Raw genomic sequence first — 7690 nt, 5'->3', positions numbered from 1 at the left:
AATCTATTTATACTAAATGCATTCTGAATTCTCTAATGTGCATTGAGAGAAAATGCTTGCCAAAAATAAATCTGTTTTCCGGGTTTTACATAAATTGTTTAATCATTCATTTTCAACTATCTTTACAAGATTTGACTTCCACTTTTGGAGAAAATGTTTATTTGTATGTCTAAAGATTGTTTTATTCTTTGCTAGGTAAGGGTACAATTCAAACAACCATTACAGTCTGTGACTCTCAATTTGGTGTTTTTTTTTCCCCTTTCAGCATCTTTGTTCAAGATGAATCACACACTCCTTATTGACAATGCCAGTTTTGTTTATTTGCCCTGGTTATTTTCCAGTGATATATTGGTTTGCTGCACTTTAAAATGCGTTTGTGCTTATTTAAAGGATTTGTTTATCCTAAGTCAAAAAAAGCAGGTAAGTGGGCAGCATTAAACACTGCTTTAATGCCAGAATGGTTTCAAGACAAGTGCATCTCATTTTCTGATGTAACACATATATACAGATTATACGTAATCTGCATCATCACTCGTAAGAGGTAGCAGAACATAAAGGAGGTGATTCAGGATCAAGCAAAGAGTGATTTTTTTCACCCCCAAAGAATATGTGGAATACAGTTTTATCACTGCAGATGAGTGAACTGTGTGAGAAATTGATGGGATATTTCATGTATCTGACAAGCAGTTTGTCTACAGTTAGCCCAATGGAATTAAAATTACCTGTAAGGAAAAGCAAGACATAATCTATTGAATTATAAGTAATGTTTTCGAACATACATATATAAAAGATACTTTAAGTATGCTAATTATTAGATGATGATAAAATCTACTTCTGCCATTAAATCACAAAACCTGACACTTTGCTCTTGTTATGGACTAAATGTTTGTTTCCTCCAAAATGCATTTGCTGAGGCTCTAACCCTCAACGTGATGATGGTATTTGGAGATGGGGCCCTTGGGAGGTACTTAGGTTTAGATGAGGTCATGAGGGTGGGGAGTCCTCATGATATTAATGCCCTTATGAGAAGAGACCCAAAGAGTGTACTTTCTCTAAATCTCAAACTCTATCCTCTCTCTCTCTCTCTCTCTGTCTCTTTCATGTGAGGACACAGCAAGAAGGCTTCAGTCTACAAGCCAGCAAGAGGACTCTCACCAGAACATGACCGTGTGGATTTCCAAAACTGTGAGAAATAAGTATCTGTTGTTTAAGCCACTCAGTGTATGGTATTTTGCTAAAGTCCTGAGCCAACTAAGACAAATCTATAGTACTTCTGCATATTTTCTCTTTGGATTAATTCTACATACTTTTGTGATAAAATTCATACTACCTTCTCTGTATGACTGAGTTACATTCTTCAGTTTGTGGGTCACTGTCAGTACCAACAATGTCTGCTTTAGACTGTAACTGTCTAAAGGGCAAAGGTTGGCTCCACCTGCTTCCAACTCCATCAGCCAATTCAGTTAAAAATGAATTAAGCTAGATACATAAAATAATTGCATGGAGACAGTTTTCTTTTCCACCTGCTACTCTGGGCATGTAGATACAAGCTTACTGGAAACTACTTTGTTCAGTATTAAAATTACATCTTGCATCACATACATATTTATTGATTATTATGATGCTGTTGCTTTGGAACCTTTTTTTCTAATGCAGTATAGAAATAGGATGTTTATGATAGCAAATGTGCTAACTAGTTCCACTTTAAGTTTTTTTGTGGATTATTTTTTTGGTCCTTTGAGCAATTTTTACATGTTAGAAATTTCTCATTGGCTATTAGCTTATCATTGTTAATACTTTTTATTTATTTATTTTTGTTAATATTTTAAAATAATTATTATGGCTAACATTGTTCAGAAAAATAATATTCTGCTCCAATATTATAGTGCAGTTTGAGAATCATTGTATTGCCTCTTTCTGGTGATTTAATAGATCATGATCTTAATTTTAATTGTGAGGCAGCCAGATATGCTCTGAATAGCAGTAGACTTAAAGAGGTGGTCTCCAACCTTGGCACTACCCTCCCCGACTGTGTGACCTTAGATAAGTCACTCTGCCTTTCTGGAAACTGGTTTCAGTATAAAAATTTGGATTCTCATCTCTGACACTTTGCTATATCAAAGTCTATGTGATGTCTTTTGAGATGATTTCTAATGGTCTATAAAGTGCCAAATTTGCCAAGGGTTGATATTTTATTTTAGGGTGGCTATCCCTAGAATTTTATCATTCACATAATTTTCATTACTATATACTAATTTAAGTGGGAAAAAAAAGGATAGATTTGTAGTTTATGTGTGAGGAATAACTTGGGAAGTGGTTCATACTTGGGAGAATCATCTTATATGTGGATTCAGAAAGAAGAGGTTGAGAAGTTCAGGGCCTCAGATGGTCACTACAGCTCTCTGCTCCATAACATTCTGTGGTCTCATTATTCCACTGCAGACATTCCACAACCTTCACACCAGAAACCAAACGGATACAAAATATTCTTGAGTTACTTCATCTACCACTGAGAGTTAACATGTCATTTCATTTTACAAATGTAAGGGCAGTTTAAGTATTAAATGTTTTGAATAATTTGCTCTATTTAGAACAGCAACGTCCCCATTTATTTGTAACCACAATTTTAAGCAACTACAAATTTAAATTTCAAAATTAAAAAATATGTGTATATATTCTAAGTATGAACAATGAAAAAAAGTGCTGAGAAGAGTCACAGATATAAAGACTGAAAGGCAATAGGTCATGCAGTAATCATTTAGTTAATCAAACCAAAGAAAGGAACACCCTCCCTGGACGTTAAATGGAATAACTTAAATCTTATCAAGACTAAAGAGGACAGAGAGGGAGTAATAGAAACAACAGAAAAAGATGATATGAGGAGTACCTTTGGGGATTAGAAACAGTACTGGGACAACTTGCTGCTACCTGGCCAGTGGTGAGAGTGTGCACAGGGGACAGTGTGGAGCGGGAGGGAAACGGCTTTCAAACCCCACCGTGTTCTGAGGACGCTTAGTGGAAGGGCAGCTTAGGTTCTGCATGACTCAGTAACCCTCTAGGGGTTCTTAGTGCCTATTTAAGACTAAAGCGCACCAATTAGAGCAGCACAGCGTTCTGGAATTATACAGTGTTGGCTGGGAAAAGCAATCTTTCATACTTCAAGGAGCAGAAAATAGCAATATATTGCTGCATAGTTCAGTTTGTCAGTTGTTCATAAAAATTTTGATTCATCAAGAAAATTTAAAAATATTTTGAGAAACTTCTATTTTATAAAGCAGGGAGCTAAGTATATTTGCAAAAGATTTTATTGGCGAAAGAACTCTTTTTGTGGAGTCTGAAGATTCTGATATTGTGTCTTCCACTTATAAGCTAAGTCAGTTTGAAAGTCATTTAACTTCTCTGAGCTTTAGTGTTTTTTTTTTCTCTCTGTTGAGTGAAAATACTTATTTTAGATACCTTGCAGAGTGGAGGAGAGGGTTAAAATACAGTTGATAATGTATATTCTTTGAGTAATTGAAATATATAAAATATAATTGTAAGATTACATTATTATGATTAACATTTTAAAGGTTTGAAAGTATGGTTTAAAAGACAGACAGTCCTTTTCCGAAACACCTCATTTCTCATGCATTGTAAATAAAACATTACTGCAGAATAAATCAGTTGCTATTGATTTCAAGGATCAGAATTCTTCAGAGGAAAAGGGAACCAAGTAAGTAAACAATAATGGGATGACTTTATTTACATACTGGGAATGGAATTTGACTTGTGTTGTTATTAGTTAAACTTGATGAAATTTCTGTTTTAGACATATCACAAGGTAGCTTCAAAATGAATGCAATTATTCAGCCTCCTAAAAGCATACAGAAATCTAATTGATGCACTGTGATATTAGCTTTAAGCATGACTTTATAAAAGATCAAATTTGCATTTAATGAGAACTTAACACCAACACATACTTGTCAAAGATATGAAGGAGTTGGCATTTTTGTGCATACAGTTTCTGCTTAAGAGAAGCTCTCCTGAGGAGCCCAGGAGACCCTCAGGCAGGTTTGCCAGCACTTGGCTCCTTACAGTCCTCTGTCAGTTTCAAGACACTGTGATTCTGTGTCCAGTTATGTGAAAATACAGCTATTGTACATCTTTATGTGTACCTTTTTTTTTTTAACCTCACCAAAAGGTTGTGATTTGATAAATATAGTGAATTTCTTATCAGCTTTGTCAGTGCTAAGCAGTGGGCTGGGGTAAGGTAATAAATCTCTGAATAAATTGGTTATTATAGATGAACAGCATGATACATGAGGAAATATTGACTATTCATGTTTTCCTGCAGAATGAGATTTGTATCAAAATAAAAAACTTCTCCACCAAAGTCATGTTCATTTAAAAAATGAAAGGGTATTATGCTATTGTGATTGAAGACAGAATGGGGTGAATTTGGGTCACATTTTGTAGGCTTTAAAAACTAGTAATTTTTTGGTGGAAGGAAGACCAGAGGTTTTGCACATTCATTTGGAAAGGGAGGCGGACAATGAAGAGTTATTTCTTTCCAGTTTTTCATTATAGAATTTGCAGCAAAGCAAAAATAGGGAAAAGCACGAGAGACAAACCTCTATATTTGAATACTTTCCACTATAGTTTTAAAAATATATTCTTTGGTGTTGAAAGACTGCTTTCACTGTTTTACCAAGGGGAGCGAAGCCTTTTTCAAAAGGTAAAATGCATTGGGCCATGTGACTCCATGAAGTTTGCTGCTGGCTCTGCTAGTCCGCTTGCACTGGGAGCTCCTCCACCCACTGAGCTGACAGGAGATTCATCTGAGTGAAGAAGTTCTAATTTGGGGAGGGATGTTTAGGCTCACTGTTCATTCACCACTTCCTTGTAAACTGCCGTAGGATCTGTTTCAGTGATTGGGCATTTTGATGGGAGCACAGTGGAGAGAAGAGAAAAAGAGTTAAAGGAGATTGTGCTTCTGGAGACATGTGGCTCAGACATGTGTTCCAAGATCTTGTCTCCATTTTTAAAACTCTATGTCTACTGTATAGAATAGGCTTTTACTTGGTTTTGGATTACAGAAACCGAGAGTAAAACCCTACGGTTTCTCAGCTGTAGTTGCCAAATTTTCTTGCCTTGGTAGAACGCTCCTGCCAGGTAGTGATGGCCTGAGCCTGGTCAGGTGTCATGAGATAGTGGTTCTGATGAGGTGATGTCAGCAGACATGGAGGCCATTGGAATGTGCAGGAGACCAGCTTCTCATGCTCTTCTAGACCGGAAGGTGAGCTCATCTTAAACTAGCAGTGGGGACAGTAGTTGTGGTTCAAAGGAATGGAGGAGTCAGAGAGGGGCGAGTCACTGCTGGGGTTGCTGCAGTGAGAAAGGACCATAGGGGCGGGATCTGCAAACACATGTCCCTGGCTTTCAGATGGCGAAGGCGTCTGTAGGGTTAGTGTGAGGTGGCTTACCGGGGGAGAGGGGTGGTATTTGGAGCCAGTTAGGGAGGTGTTTCCTCAGGCCAGGATGGCTGCGGAGCTGAAGCGGAGCAGAGCCAGGGCCAGATGCGGTCGCTCTTCCCCGAGAGGGGGCAAGGAGGGAGGCTGTGGGGAGACCCTGAGAAGGCCCCTGAGCTGAAGCACGATGGCAACTCAAATCCACATCAGGCCGGCTGTCCCGGTCGTCTGGTCTAGTGCCCAGTGAGACAGGAAAGAAATGAGAACTTGGAGTCTATGTCACCCAAAACACAAAGGATTCTGCATTTTAAGTATTCTTCTGTGTCTCAGCTTTTTTATTTGTCATGCTTTCTTCCATTTGTCCTCAGAAAATATATTTATAAAAGCTGAAACTCTGTTATCAAAGTAGTTGCATGGAAGGCACGTACTCCCCACTTTTCAACCCAACAACGAAGGAGAATGAAACTAAAAGAGGACTTGGGACGGAACCCACGGAGGCCGAATACACCCAGAAGTTTCTTTGAAGTCCCATGTCTTACCTTAAAATCCTTGTAAAATTGGTGCATTATGTTATATAAAATAGCCATGCATGCTTATTTTAATATAAAATAATGTGTCACATGGCTTACTAGTTATAATCCCAACGTAGCACCACACACTTCTGGCTAAATGGGCTGTAGTCCTAGACACGAAGGGTAAAATTCCATCTCTCATCCTTGCTCGTTTTGCTGCCTTATTCAACTTAGTTACTGGCTGTGAATCTCTGTTCTGAATAAAAAATTCAGAGTAAGGTCATTTCTGTCTTGCACTAAGTAAGAGAATGTGGCTAGCCCTTTGTAGGCCCTCAATACATGGCCCTAGTACAAGAAGGCATTTTAATGAATTATTATACTGGGGAGGAAGAGTTGTCTGTAGAACATGATATCCTAGGAGGGCAGAATACGGGCTGATGCAGGGCTGGAGGAGCTGTGGCAGCCAAATCACTGTGAGTGGCACTTTAGTAACATCATATCCACAGTTTAGGCTGACCCCAGGAGTCAATGTAATTTCTAGCTTGTGCCTGTGCCCCTGAGTGTTACTTTTCCCCATCCTTCCTTCTCTGCTAGGGTGTCCTCAGATTTCCTTCTCTTAATGCCTATGCAAATGTTGAGATTCTTCTCTAATTGAAATTGAATTTTTGGCTTCTATTATTGTTATTGTCACCTTCGACATCAGAACAAAAAAGAATTTTCAGAGCTTTATTTTCTTACTGCAACTAGCGAAAGCACAGGGAGTGATCGTGTTGCTCGAAACACCTGGGTTGCGTCACAGAGGCAGGGCCTTGAACCCACAGCCCCATCCTCAGGCCCTGACCACACCCTTCACAAAGCTTCAGTGTGCCATTACCTGGGGCACATCCCCAGGCTCAAATCATTGTCCCTTGAGGGAAGAGCAACAATAAAACAAAACAGTAGAGCAACTTTTGAATATATATTGACGATGAAGCTGTTTTACTCTGGGAATAAGAGTCAGAATAAGTGGACAGTGGCTGTGATGAGTGTGGAATTATTCAGCAAATCCCAGAGTAGAAAAGCCAGAGGGCAACTCTTCCTTGAAATGATTTTAATCACAGGGTTTTAAAAACAAATAAAATAAATCATCATATTTATCCATGTTTCCTCTATTTTCCTTTGCATTTTCACTTAAGAGAGAAGGGCTCAGGGGACTTGTGGGAACATCCACCACTTTGGTTACTTTTATATTCTTAAAGATTTTTCACATCTTTTATACTGAAGAATAGCTATTCGTCTAGAGTAATAGTACTTATTTGCCATGCAATTTGGACCGAAGATATCTAAATACTTTTCCTTGCCTTCAGCAATTTCTTCTGCACTTAGTGAAAGATTTAAATGCATCTGCCTTTGGAGCAGAGATAGAAAGGCCTGGAATTTTGCAAGGATTGAAGTGTTTGGTCAAAATCTACCACATCTGAATTTTAGACTGGCCTTTAGGGACATTGGTTCAGAAGTGGGACCTGTTTTAGTTGGCTAAGGGTGCCATAACAAAATACCACAGGCTGGGTGATGTAAATAACAAAAATGTATTTTCTCACTATTTTGGGTGCTGGAGGTCCAAGATGACTGTGCCATCACGGTTGGGTTCTGGTGAAAGCTCCCTTCCTGGCTTTCAAATGGGCGCCTTCTCACTGCACCCTCGCATGAGAGAGAGAGGGTGCTATGTCTCTTCTTAAGAGTACTAACCCT

The 7690-nt window shown here is 38.6% G+C and overlaps 1 protein-coding gene across 1 annotated transcript in view; it reads left to right on the top strand.

Moving 5' to 3' along the window:
• The first annotated feature begins 799 nt into the window (after positions 1-799).
• Positions 800-7690, top strand: part of GRIK2 (glutamate ionotropic receptor kainate type subunit 2) — a 605730-nt gene continuing 598839 nt past the window's right edge. Inside the window, exon 1 of the mRNA XM_031456080.2 lies at positions 800-1185. The gene's annotated coding sequence lies outside the window, so the exon portion shown is untranslated. The remainder of the gene's footprint in view (positions 1186-7690) is intronic.

Source organism: Camelus dromedarius, chromosome 6, assembly GCF_036321535.1.
Source record: "Camelus dromedarius isolate mCamDro1 chromosome 6, mCamDro1.pat, whole genome shotgun sequence".
Classification (NCBI taxonomy): domain Eukaryota; kingdom Metazoa; phylum Chordata; class Mammalia; order Artiodactyla; family Camelidae; genus Camelus; species Camelus dromedarius.
The sequence above is the reverse complement of the archived record's forward strand: the minus strand, read 5'-3'. Positions and strand labels throughout refer to the sequence as shown.